The 14036-nt window shown below is 32.7% G+C and overlaps 1 long non-coding RNA gene across 1 annotated transcript; it reads right to left on the reverse strand.

Annotated features, from left to right (window-relative positions):
* Positions 1-450: 450 nt before the first annotated feature.
* LOC140435640 (uncharacterized) lies at positions 451-1530 on the reverse strand. The gene is made up of 2 exons (XR_011950208.1): positions 1397-1530; positions 451-774 (listed from the first exon to the last, which is right to left on the reverse strand). It is a non-coding gene; the product is annotated as an uncharacterized lncRNA (long non-coding RNA).
* Between the last annotated feature and the right edge of the window lie 12506 nt (positions 1531-14036).

Below are 14036 nucleotides of genomic sequence, written 5' to 3' on the forward strand. Positions count from 1 at the left end.
GACCATATAAAATATAATTTATTCACAAAAAAATAACTCTTTGAAACTTGGAATCTTAGTTCGTATGCTTATATTTGATTTTATCTTTAGAATATCTTGTAACGTTAGGCACCAATTTGTAACGTTCCAACGAACATTCATTGGGTGCCAATTTGTAATCCTTCGAGGCTCAATTTGTAACATCCCAACGTTGAGCTGCTGTTGTCAACTTGTAACCGCAAACCTTTTAGTTTGCTGCTACAATCCGACTAACATCACTAACAACGTTGGAGTGACAAATCGTTTCCCGTTGGGACCAATTTTTAACGTCATAACCCCTAATGTATCAATTGCAAAATTGCTACATTAGACGTTATACGAAATACTCCCTGGCTAGCTCACTCAGGACGTGAATATGGCCTACTCTGGAGCAACACACGCAAACAAGTAAAAAGAAGAAACAATACACAGTTAAATTAACACATGTTTATTAAAATATTAAACCAAAAGGGCAGAAAAATACATGTTTAAATATTATATTGAATTTAAATAAAAATTATTTGACTTCTTGCTACAGTGTTACATTATAGTAAGGAAAAATGCTTGTCACCAAATCCTAGGTTTTATCCTGGTCTTTTCTGCTATGGTTGTTAGCAAGCCATGTTGTTAGTTGTGGATTTTCTTGCCCTGGAGTCAACTCTCCTATTGGAATGATAGTGCCATTCTCAGGCCGGTTGGTCTTCTGGATGTTAATATAAATTGACCCGCACCTGAGAAATGTATCCCGGAGGTTGACTAAAATGAAGAAAAACACACCTTGCTTCAGAAAATGGTGAAACCAAAATGAGAGACCTTGCTTGGGGGATGAATAGGTGACCAATCAAATTTAACAAAATTTTATCATTATTCACCCAAGCAAGTCGAGAAACAATTCTTATTTATGTAGCAAATAAGTAAAAGTAAGGATATATAATCTTTTTAAGCAAATGGTAATTACTTTTTACTACTGAAATATTCTAATATTAATTACAAAGCGGATTCGGTAAAAATGACAAGATATATTTATTGAAAAGTTAGATAATTTAGAATTTAGAAACATTTCTATATAGAAATGGTAGTTTGTCAAAAGTTAATTATTATTAAAATCAAAAGATATTATTAAGGATTTAAATTCAATATTTAAAACTGTAAAAATATTCTACTATACTAAAGATACTATATTAAAGAAACTATATATTTCTTATCGCTAGTTTTTATATAAAATAAAAAAAACATAAGAAATATCCACAAAAATATGTACCTACTTACATATGATAATCATAAATAATGAGATTAGAATTTTCAAAGTTAAAATTATAAAAAGATTTTTATACAACAGGTAGAATCAGGAAACCGATTAAATATATTAAACTCTTACCTCCTAATTCAGAAGACGACACAACAATTGGTTATTATACTTTTACAAAAGTCATGAAGAAAATCGACATTTTTAGAAATAAAAGCCATTATATCGACTTTTGTATCGAACGGGAAGGGGGAAATGTCAACAAAAAGGAGTCTTTGTCACTAGCATTAGCTAAACAGAGAATAAAGATGGCACCTCTCGTTCCAAAGTAACAGAAATAGAGATGAAAATAAAATTCATTCTTTAGAAACTTGAGTAAAAGATAAAAATGATGATTATTAACAAAAAAAAGGAAAGGTAGATACTGAAATATATATATATATATATATACATATATATATATATAAAGAAGATAGATTTGGACGCCAACTGGTTTTTATACCAAATACCAGTAAAAATGAAAAGAGAATAATGAATCAATTAAGTAACGACATAATTCTGATACAATCTATATCTGAGAAAATATATAGAAAAATAAGAGATACAATGGAGGATATAGAAGAATATGAATTATGACAGAAGATATGGAAATTGGAGAATAGAATTAACGAAATATATTAACATAAGAAAGAAAGCAGGCAATGTAGCAGTTATAACGCTACACACTTCCACCACCCAGTAGAAAAATTTCTAAAGTACCTTGAGAAATTTTTCTCATCACTAAACTCATTATATGTTATGATCATCAAAATAATAATAAAGGTAATCTTTACCAAATAATAAAGTTATCTAAATACCTAGATATAGGTATAATAACTTGTAAGTTTAGGTACTATTATTTAAACAAAATAAAGTGAAAATGGTTAACTTGTGATAAGATATAAAAATTAATATACTTATATTAACCTAAGTCAAAAAAAAAAATAAATGACTATCACCGAACGAATTATAGTATCCGTTAAACTTAAATTTTAACTACATAATTATAAACTATGTATTACAGTATTGTAATACTATATACACTAAATGACTTTAGAGTGAGCACTCTGGGTATTATTTCATCCCCAACGAATTATAGTATTCGTCACACTAGAATTGTAAGGTAAATAATCCTATGCTATACCTTATAGCAATTCCTTACAAGGCTTTAGAGTTAATACTCAGGATAATATTTTATCCCAACGAATTATAGTATTCGTCACACTAAAATTATGAGGCAAATATTTATGTGCTATACATTGTAGCAGCATGTAACAGGGCTTTAGAGTTAATACTCAGGGAAATATTTTATCCCAACGAATTATAGTATTCGTCACACTAAAATTGGTCGTAGACCAAGAGGGAGAAAAGCTACGTTAAGGGTTATCCGCAATCTTTGGTACTGTACATCGATTATACACTGGGCCGATTGAAATCATGTTGGTATGAACGAAGTAGCTCATAATCCATGGTTAAACCTCGAAAGCGCTCCTCAGAGACGACAGTCCTGTGTACTATGAACCCCCCGACGCCATACCCTAAAGACAACCTTACCATTAAAGGAAGATCCAGTGGTATAAATGTACATCTCCACCACAGTTCGGTCCCATATATATGTATATATATATATATATATATATATATATATATATATATATATATATATATATATATATATATATATATATAATAACGGATTTATTACGGCTGTCGCCGCTTCTCCGCGCCCAATTTCCATCTTTTTCTGTCATATGCAGTTGCCTCTTCTAAGTCTCTTGCCGCCATTGCTTCATCAATATCGTTGCGCCAACTTCTCCGTGGTCGTCCTCTCTTTCTTCTTTCAGGAGGGATCCATTCCAGTACTCTCCTAGGCCATCTGTACTCTGGCATTCTTTTAACATGTCCGAACCAGATTAATTGTTTTCTTTCTATGTCATCATTGATATTTCTCTCCATTTTCATTTCGTTTCTTATTTGTTCGTTTCTAACTCTCTCCAGGTTCGATCTACCGCAGCTTCGTCTCAGATAATCCATTTCTGTCGTCATAAGTTTGTTTCTATTAGCTTTGGTGACGTCCCATACTTCCGAACCGTAAAGTGTAATACTTTGAACTATACTACCGTAAATGTGTTTTTTGGTTTCTCGTCGAATTGTTTTTTGCCAGAGAAGAGAGTTTAAGGCACGGGTCGCTGCTCTGCCCTTGTTTATTCTTTCCCTGATTTCATCTGCGCTATTTCCCTTCTTGTTGAAAATGACCCCCAAATATTTGCAGGATTGCACGCCTTTGATTTTGTCGTCTTCCAAGACTAGGTCACATATTTCATCTGTTCCCACTGAGAGATATTCACATTTTGTCATATTCATGTTTAGACCTGCCACCTCATATTCTTCTTGCAGTTTTCTTACCATATAGCTAAGATCGTAGCTGTCTTCGGCAATTACTAGCTGGTCATCCGCAAAGAAAAGTGTATATAGCTTGTTTTTTTCCACCGTTATTCCCATGTTTCTACATTTTTTTACCCATTTCACTAAGGATCTGTCCAAATAGATTTTAAATAAGGTGGGTGACAGACAGCAGCCTTGTCGTAGTCCTTTTGTTGTTTGAAAAGGAGAGGTGATTTCTTGTCCCATTTTAATTCTCGCAAAGTTTTGTTCGTAATATTTTTGAGTGGCGTTAATAAGAATTGGGTTTATTTTCAAGTTACCCATTTCTATCCATAGTTGGGAGATCGGTACACTGTCATATATATGTAATTACATAAATATCATACAAAAACAACTAATATGGGGACGATGTATCTATCACTCATGGAGATAAACATCGTTAGAAAGACATTCTTTCAAGAATGTTAGTTCTTAAGGGAAGTTGATTTTAAACCAAGGTAATTATGATATTAGCAATATCACTAGATATGCATATAATCATTAAGTTATAAAAGATAAGATATCATAATCATCAGTGATGCAGTAGGTATATAAATCCAAATATTAGTTATCATAATACTAATCTAGATTTTAGTTGCATATATTGCATGAGATAGTATGAGTAGAACATTATAAGCAGTTAAGAAAGATAAGGTAAACATCAAAATATAAAAGAAATAATTAAAAATTTAGTAAGACCAATCTAGACATCTATTAAGTATAAAATTTACACAAGATGAAAAAAAAAAATGTACAAAATTATACTCAGTTGAACTGAAGAAGAAAAATTAGTCATAAATATACTTTGATTTAAATCCAAACGTTATGCACCTGTTAGAAAAATAAAGTAATCTATACAGAAAAATTGTACAGAGCAAAGTTATACAAGAGGGTATAAAAAACAAAACCTTTCCATTGTCATTTCAAAGAGACACAACCCTATACCAGATTTCTAAATAGTAGTATGCATAAGGTTAAATCTACCTTGTAAATGCAATAAAAAAAATTTCATTAAAATATAACACTCAGGAAAAAGAAAATTCATTGTAGTTATGCATTGATGAGGGCAATCATTGTGAACTAAATCAGAGAAACTTATTATGACTAAACTTCAATAGACAGTATGGTCTGGAAACAATTACATTGTTTATTAAAGATAAGAAGATAATGAGAATGAATTCTCGGCATATTGCATATGCATATTTATGGACTAAGGCAAGTCAATAAAACAGCAAATTGACATTAAGCTAGTATAAGATAAAGTAATTTTTGTACCAAATAGTATCAAAAATTAAAGGTAGGTAAATATCAAGATAATTAAGTAACACAAGTAATTTTGATTGTCAGATAAAGATAAGTATATTCTTCACAATACCTAGTAAGTCAAAGTTCTACACAAAAGACATTAAAGATACTGCATAAAATTTGGCTTACTTATGATAAAGGAAAATACAAAGCAAAGATAAGATAAGTTGTGGTAATATCATATAAAATTGCTATAACACTAAACACTATCCAGGGATCTACACAAAAGAAATAGAACTAGAACTGCATAAATATAGACGTATGTATTTAAAATGTTAAAGACAATTCAAATGCAATCAAAAACGTCAAAGCTTCATAATCTTACACCAGAGGTTTCTATAAAAGAAGATATATGCATAAGATTACTTTCACTCCAAAAGATAAAGAATTATGCCTAACGCAACACCCCTAATGGGTAAATGGAAAATATTAACGCCCTTGTTAATAGTTTTCCTTCAGTGACCTCAAGTCCCGCGAAGATAAATCATCCTAGGCAATTTTTATGTGCTTGTCCGAACAAATCTCATATTTGAACCCACGCAACGGAAAAACAAGACACTTGCACTACGTATGAAAATTAGACATAAGTTATTACCGCAATAGTTTTAATAACACCATAAAGGTAATACAAGTAGCTAACTTGCAAAGGTAAGAGATAATGTGTTATTAAACGAAGATAAAGATAAGTAAATAACAATCAAACTTGTGAAAGGTAGTAGATAAATTTTTTAGCAAAGGTTCTCATAACTAAATACACTCTGGGCCAAAATTAACCGGCCACCTTAAAAATGGGTAATTTTTGTTGTCTTATATCTCCTAAACCTGATGTCCGATTTAAGTGATTTTTTAATATGTTATAGCCTTATTCCTTGATAATATCGTTATAATAATATGGTTGCTAAACAGGTGAATTTTCATTGTATACCGGGTGTACGAATTAAACTGTGTTTTTTTCGTAAAGTTTGCATCACCCTGTGGAATATTCTGGCATTTTTAAAATATTGAAATTAAAACTTAACTGTAGCCTCATGTTTTCTCAACATTTTGTTTTTTGATTTATTCGCTTATGTTGGATAATACAAAAGTTAGGTAGTTTAACAACTAGTCATGTTTTTCATCAATACAGACGATTTAACTCACCAACAAAATTAATCCCACCACCTTTATTATTGTTTGTTTACATTAACTGTGAAAGTTTGTTTCCTAAATTTGTGTCATTGAAGGATTTTTGACATATAGTCGTTGTACGACATTGTTGCAAATCTGTTTCCGAGTTAATAACAATTCTGGAAAATTTGTAATTAACATTAACAATTAAAATTGCAATTTTATATCATTGTGAGTGAATATTGTTTAAGTTTCGTACAACCGCAGGCACAGACAAGGTCAAAAACGGTGCACTTCAGTTCGAGGTGACCGCTTAATTGTCACTAAAGTATTGAGAAATCGCTTTTGCACCTCTCCTGAAGCTCGTAGGTCTCTTCTTGAGGTGAGAAACGTTAGTGTGAGTAGACAAACGATTAGAAGAAGACTGTCAGAAATAAACTTGAAGGCTTTTCACCACAACTGCTCTCACAACACCGTAGGGCTAGACTTCATTTTGCGCGAGAATATGCTAACTGGACTATGGCGGAATGGAAGAATATACTGTTCTCAGATGTGAGCAGAATAGCCCTAAAAGGTCCAGATGGACGCCAACGTGTCCATAGGCGTCAAAATGAAAGGTTTGCTGTATGCACTATAACCGAAACAGTGGCTTACCGGGGAAGGTCAATAATGATTTGGGGAGGTATTTCTTACGAAGCGCGTACTGATCTAGTTGTGTTCGGTAGAGGCAGTGTGAATACTCAAGTATACGTGCAAGAAGTTCTTCAATACCATGTCATGCCCTTTGCACCATTCATTGGTGATAACTTCAGACTAATGCATGACAATGTACATTGTCATATAGTAAGATCTACCTGTGTGTACCTTAATGAGGTCGGGATTCAAGTTCTACCATGGCCAGCACACAGTCCCGATCTTAACCCAATTGAGCATATCTGGAACAACCTCAAAAGACGGGTAAGGACAAGAGTACCAGCCCCTGCATCCTTTGAAGAGCTGAAGGCAGCTGCGGTAGAGTGGCACAATATCCCCCAATCTGATATCCAGGATATCATGAATGGATTGCCAAACCGGCTCTAAGAAGTCCTAAGGGCTAGAGGCGGCAACACCCATTATTGATACCCTTTTGTTTTCAATTAGACTTTGATTTCCAAATATTGTTAATTTGAATTTTCTTCGAAGATTTTATTCATTGGATTTTTACTGTAACAAATGACTTTTTTTCAAAAAGATTATTTTTTCTCTTCCGAGGAGATAAAAATTGATAATAAACATGTCTAGTTCTTAAAGCACCTAACTTTTGTATTATCCAACATAAGCGAATCAATCAAAAAACAAAATGTTGAAAAAGCATGAGGCTATAGTTACGATTTAATTTCAGTATTCTACAAATGCTTCAATATTCCACAGGGTGATGCAAACTTTAAGAAAAAAACACAGTTTGGTTCGTACACGCGGTATACAATGAAAATTTACCTGTTTAACAACAATATTATTATAGAGATATTGTCAAAGAATAAGGCTATAAGATATTAAAAAAGTTACTTGAATCGGACAACAGGTTTAGGAGATATAAGAAATCAAAAATTACCCATTTTTAAGGTGGCCGGTTAATTTTGGCCCAGAGTGTATTTTATTGAAAAGTCCATAAATAACGAAGATATTTGTTAACGCAGGTAATAAAAATATGTATAAGCTTAACAAAAGAGATAAGAAGATAATTTAAAATATATGCAATACAAGATATATGTAAGTTTAAATTACACTTAAAGGTAAGATATAATAGTATAACTGCAAGTTTTACTCAAAAGATATATTTTTAATATGCATTACTGATTTTCATCATCACTAGAATCAGTGACATCTAATTTGATATCCATGACATGAAAATTTCCAAGATCATTTCCATCTAGATCCTTTAAATTGTAGACTAATTTAGACAAAACTTTATTGACAATACAGGGGACAAATTTTGGCGCTAGTTTTGCAGAGAAATCATCGACAGCTTTTGATAGGACAAAATTTTTCTTCCAGACTTTATCACCAACGTGATATTTGACATCACGTCTACGAAGGTTATACCTGCTAGAATTCGTCGCGTAAGAGTGACGTATTCTCTTTTGCACTTCTTTGAAAATAGAAGACATATTTTCTAGTGGTCTTGGGTCGAATAGCTGGTTATTAATATTAATGACATTGCTTGCTTTGTCTTCTATTGCACCAAAGAAGGAACCGTCCAAAGGGATATTTCTGGCAAAAGTTAGAAACGAAGGACTAAATTGTGTAACTTCGTGTTTGGCTAGGCGAATAGCCTGGGCAATCTTAAAGATTTCTTTGTCCCAATCTTTATGATTATCATGTATAAAAGAACGAATAGCTGTTACGATAGTTTTGTTAACTCTCTCAGTAGGATTTATTTGAGGTAAATATCTCGCATTATACCAAATTTTTTGTACTTTATATTTATTCATTAAATTTTTGAAATCATTGGAAACGAACTGTTTCCCATTATCAACTGCGAAAATTTGTGGTACCCCAAAGATAAGAAAAACTTGATTTTCAATAAATTTAACAATAGCTGTAGATGTAGCATTTGCCATTGGATGGACAAAAATAAATTTCGTGAACCAGTCGACAACAACTAAAAGAAAACGATTTCCATTTTTAGATCTAGGATAAGGACCCAATAAGTCAGCAGATAAAAACTGAAATGGAAAATTAATATCTCTGTACTTTCCCATTAAACCAGCAGGAGGTACATTTCCTGGTTTACTAGCAGCACAGATTTTGCACTTACTGATATAGTTTGCGACATAAAGTCTCATTCTAGGCCAGTAATACAATTCCGTGATTCTAGAGAGCGTTTTATATACTCCTAGGTGAGCAGCTGTAGGATCATCATGAAAGAGTTTCAAAATATCTTTTCTGTGAGGAGACGGAACGAAAATTTTCCATTCTGGGGAAGGATCTGAAAACTTATTCCTTGAAAAGATATGCTTGTAAAGAACATTACCATGAACTTTAAAAGCAGGAAATTGATCTGGATTATTTTGTACTTTTTGTACCATATTATCATACCAAGTATCTGTTTTAAGATTAGATAAATCTAAAAGAGAAATTTCAGGATTTTGTTCAGGTATTCTAGAAAGGGAATCAGCCACAACATTTAAAGAACCACTACGGTGAATGACAGTGAACTTGTGACAGGATAATTTCATTATCCATCTGGCAATTCTAGGAGAAGGGTTTTTCATGGAATATAACCACTGTAAGGATGAGTAATCAGTAATCACAGTGAAGTTTTCACTTCCTTCAATATAACACCTAAATTTTTCAATAGATAATAAAATAGCCAGCAGTTCTTTCTCAGTAGTAGTGTACTTACGTTGAGCTTTAGAGAGAGTTTTACTAAAGAAAGATATAGGATGCTCTAAACCATCTTCTTTTTGAAATAATACACCCCCAACACCAGTGTCACTTGCATCACAAGCAAGATAAAAATGCTTGTCAAAGTCTGGACTAGCAAGAACAGGAGCAGATGTTAGTGCCTGTTTAATTTGACTGAAAGCTAAGTTAGCTTCTGGAGTCCAAACAATAGACTGTGATTTCTTTTTACCCTTGAGTAAATCAGAAATGGGAGTACAAATGGATGCAAAATTATTCAAAAATCGACGGTAATAACCTATCAATCCGATAAGTCTACGAATTTGAGTAGTAGTTTTTGGAACTGGATATTCCAAAATAGCTTCTACTTTAGCTGGGTCAGTTCTTAACCCTTGTTGATCTACAACAAAACCAAGAAATTTAAGAGAAGGTCTACAAAACTGACACTTTTCAAAATTGACTGTAAGATTTGCATATTTAAGTCTCTTAAACAACATTTTAAGAATTTTGATATGACAATCAAAGTCAGGAGTAACAACAATAATATCATCAAGATAATAGAAAACATAAGGCTCCAGTAAAGGACCTATAACTGAATCCATAACTCTGCACATAACTTGTGCACTATTATTTAAGCCAAAAGGTAATACATTAAAACAGAACAAACCTCTATTTTGAACTGTAAATGCAGTCTTTAATTTGGATTGATCATCCAAAGGTATCTGATAAAAAGCTTGTTTTAAATCGATTGACGAAATAAATTTAGCATCTCTTACTTTAGATATGATTGAATCTATTAAAGGCATGGGGTAACTATCAGGAACTGTTATCGAATTAAGTTTTCGACCATCAAAACAAACTCTATAGGAACTATCTTTCTTCGGAACCAACCACAAAGGAGACAACCAAGGTGTACTGGTTGTTAATGGTTCGATGACTTTCAACTTAAGCATCTCATCAACTCCTTCGTTGAGAATTTTCTGCATAGCAGGCGAAAGAGGATATTGTCTTTGCCTAATTGGTTTCGCATCACCAGTGTCTATATGGTGAGTATACAAGTGGGTTCTACCAATAGAATCTGTTGGGCCTATTTCCTTAAACAGTTTGACTACCGAATGTAGTTGTGAAAGCTGATGGGTGGATAAATTCTCTCAACTTACTATAGTATTAACAACACAAGTTGACAGTTTAGCTGTACTATACGAAAAATTTGTGAAATCCAAAGAAATTCTAAACAATTTCATAAAATCCATCCTAAAATCATTTTATGTGAGATAGAAGGAACCACTAAAACTTTTAACTTTTGTGTGCTACCAGATAAGGTAACAGGTAAAAACACATAACCTAAGGTACTTTGGACATTACCATCAGCAGTAGTTAGCTGTACTGAAATATCATAGTGAAGATGCAAATTCAGCTTCTTAAGAAGAAATAAGGCTGGAGAGCCAATAATAGAGACATTACTACCAGAGTCTACAAGTGCAGATATTGTTTCACTGCCAATATTTATTGAAATATATGGTCGATTATCCTGTGTACGAATATCGAGAAGAGGATTAGTTCTACATAAAGTATCAGACGTTGAAATCAACGGAAAAGAAATATTCGCAGGATTTAAAGAAACATTGTGCGTTGTATCTATGGGAGTTTTGTCTATAGGTAAAGGATTAAAATCACAATTAGAATCAGAAGTTTCAGCTCGCGTTTTAATAATAGGTGGTAGTTGAAATGTTACTCTGCTTGTCCTTTGTTTGAAGTTTTCTTCAAATTTTTTTCTGGTATGTTCTTCCCTTTTAGGTTTGATGCAGACATTTGACTGCAATGAGGTTGATTCCTGTCCACTATCGAACAACCTCGCGCTTCGTTTTTTGAACATTTGGGGCAATGTGCCTTAATAACGTTCTTAAAACCGCAACCATAACAAAATTTATTTTTCTGGTACCTGCACTGAGGATACACATGACCTCGTTTGTTGCAATTCCAACAAATTTCATCAAGTGAATTTGTTTCATATGAAAATTTCTTATTATTATTATTAAAGTGGGGTATAGATAACGCAGACTCAATTCTTTTACAGTAAGAGGTAAGATCAGATACAGTGTCTATATCGTGCAAAGCCAAAGCTTTGATGTAGTCTGGCAAAAGACCACGTCTAATTTCAGATACTTTATCTTTCTCTGAAACGGCAGAGGGTAAACGGAAGAAAAGAGCTTCAAAATTAGAGATAAATGTAGATACAGGTTCTCGAAAAGATTGCCTTGTAGAACGAATTTGTTCCCACAAATTCCTCTCATAATCTGCCGGAAGATAAGTTTCCTTTAAAGCGGCAACTAAGTCAGACCATGACTGAAATGTCTTTTTAAGAAGATGATTATGCCACCAAGTGAAAGCATTGCCATCAAACAGATCTCCTGCAGAAAGAACAATTCCTGGAGATTTTAAGCGTCTCAATTTGTTCAAGAAAAGGAATCAAAGGCTGTTTGCCGGAAAACTTTTGAATTCCCCATTTATAAATGGGCACAGACTTCACTACTGAAGATGCAGTATGTGATTCTACCCTAACTGGAGTAGATTCTGAAGAAAGATTAAGTTTTTCCACAAGCACACCCTCAATTGACAATAATTTACTCCGTAACTGTCTTTTGACTGTTTCCTGCGTTGAAGAAGTGGTCTTCAGACGAGATACACGGCCAGACAAATGAGTTAAACGAGAACAAATACATTTGTACCTATAATCAGACTTACTACCTGAAAATTCATTGATGATACTAGATAAATCAGCAAGAGTAGCCAAGGCCTGATTATGGTCTTGCTCAAATTCAAGAGGGACAACTGTTTCAGAGAAGCTTCTGTCTGATGCTTCCTGAGACAAAATTCCACTAAGGACTCTTCTTTTCTCATCGACAGTAGAAGGAACCTCAAGATCTCTAATAATTAACTCATAGGTTAACTCATCAGTTTTCAAATGCTTAGGGTTGATGGTAGCCATTTTGTAAGATTATTTAAAAAACAATAATTTATGTAAACCAACAAGTAACCAAATCAACTTTAAAGATAAAGATAATTAAATTTACGAAAATAATATAAAACTACTATTTTATATTTAATTAAGTTTTAACACTACCCAACAACACATGGACTTGTCAAGGTTAATGATAACCAGCAGACAAAAAAGGTTGGTGATCAAAAAAAAACTATCAGTAAAAATTAGATAAAAAAAATAAGTATAAAAAAGTAAGTAAGATAGAAAATAGATATTTTTACTGAAATTTAATAAATTTACTACTCAAAATAGGAAGAAAAATGTTAAAGATAATAATAGCAATAAAATATAAAAGTATTGTTTCAACTAAATACAAGAATGTATGCATTACTCAGAGTATATTACGTTGGGCGCCAATTTGTAACGTTAGGCACCAATTTGTAACGTTCCAACGAACATTCATTGGGTGCCAATTTGTAATCCTTCGAGGCTCAATTTGTAACATCCCAACGTTGAGCTGCTGTTGTCAACTTGTAACCGCAAACCTTAGTTTGCTGCTACAATCCGACTAACATCACTAACAACGTTGGAGTGACAAATCGTTTCCCGTTGGGACCAATTTTTAACGTCATAACCCCTAATGTATCAATTGCAAAATTGCTACATTAGACGTTATACGAAACACTCCCTGGCTAGCTCACTCAGGACGTAAATATGGCCTACTCTGGAGCAACACACGCAAACAAGTAAAAAGAAGAAACAATACACAGTTAAATTAACACATGTTTATTAAAATATTAAACAAAAAGGGCAGAAAAATACATGTTTAAATATTATATTGAATTTAAATAAAAATTATTTGACTTCTTGCTACAGTGTTACATTATAGTAAGGAAAAATGCTTGTCACCAAATCCTAGGTTTTATCCTGGTCTTTTCTGCTATGGTTGTTAGCAAGCCATGTTGTTAGTTGTGGATTTTCTTGCCCTGGAGTCAACTCTCCTATTGGAATGATAGTGCCATTCTCAGGCCGGTTGGTCTTCTGGATGTTAATATAAATTGACCCGCACCTGAGAAATGTATCCCGGAGGTTGACTAAAATGAAGAAAAACACACCTTGCTTCAGAAAATGGTGAAACCAAAATGAGAGACCTTGCTTGGTGGATGAATAGGTGACCAATCAAATTTAACAAAATTTTATCATTATTCACCCAAGCAAGTCGAGAAACAATTCTTATTTATGTAGCAAATAAGTAAAAGTAAGGATATATAATCTTTTTAGGCAAATGGTAATTACTTTTTACTACTGAAATATTCTAATATTAATTACAAAGCGGATTCGGTAAAAATGACAAGATATATTTATTGAAAAGTTAGATAATTTAGAATTTAGAAACATTTCTATATAGAAATGGTAGTTTGTCAAAAGTTAATTATTATTAAAATCAAAAGATATTATTAAGGATTTAAATTCAATATTTAAAACTGTAAAAATATTCGTAAAACTTTTACATACTATATTAAAGAAACT

This window comes from Diabrotica undecimpunctata, chromosome 3, assembly GCF_040954645.1.
Source record: "Diabrotica undecimpunctata isolate CICGRU chromosome 3, icDiaUnde3, whole genome shotgun sequence".
Classification (NCBI taxonomy): Eukaryota; Metazoa; Arthropoda; class Insecta; order Coleoptera; family Chrysomelidae; genus Diabrotica; species Diabrotica undecimpunctata.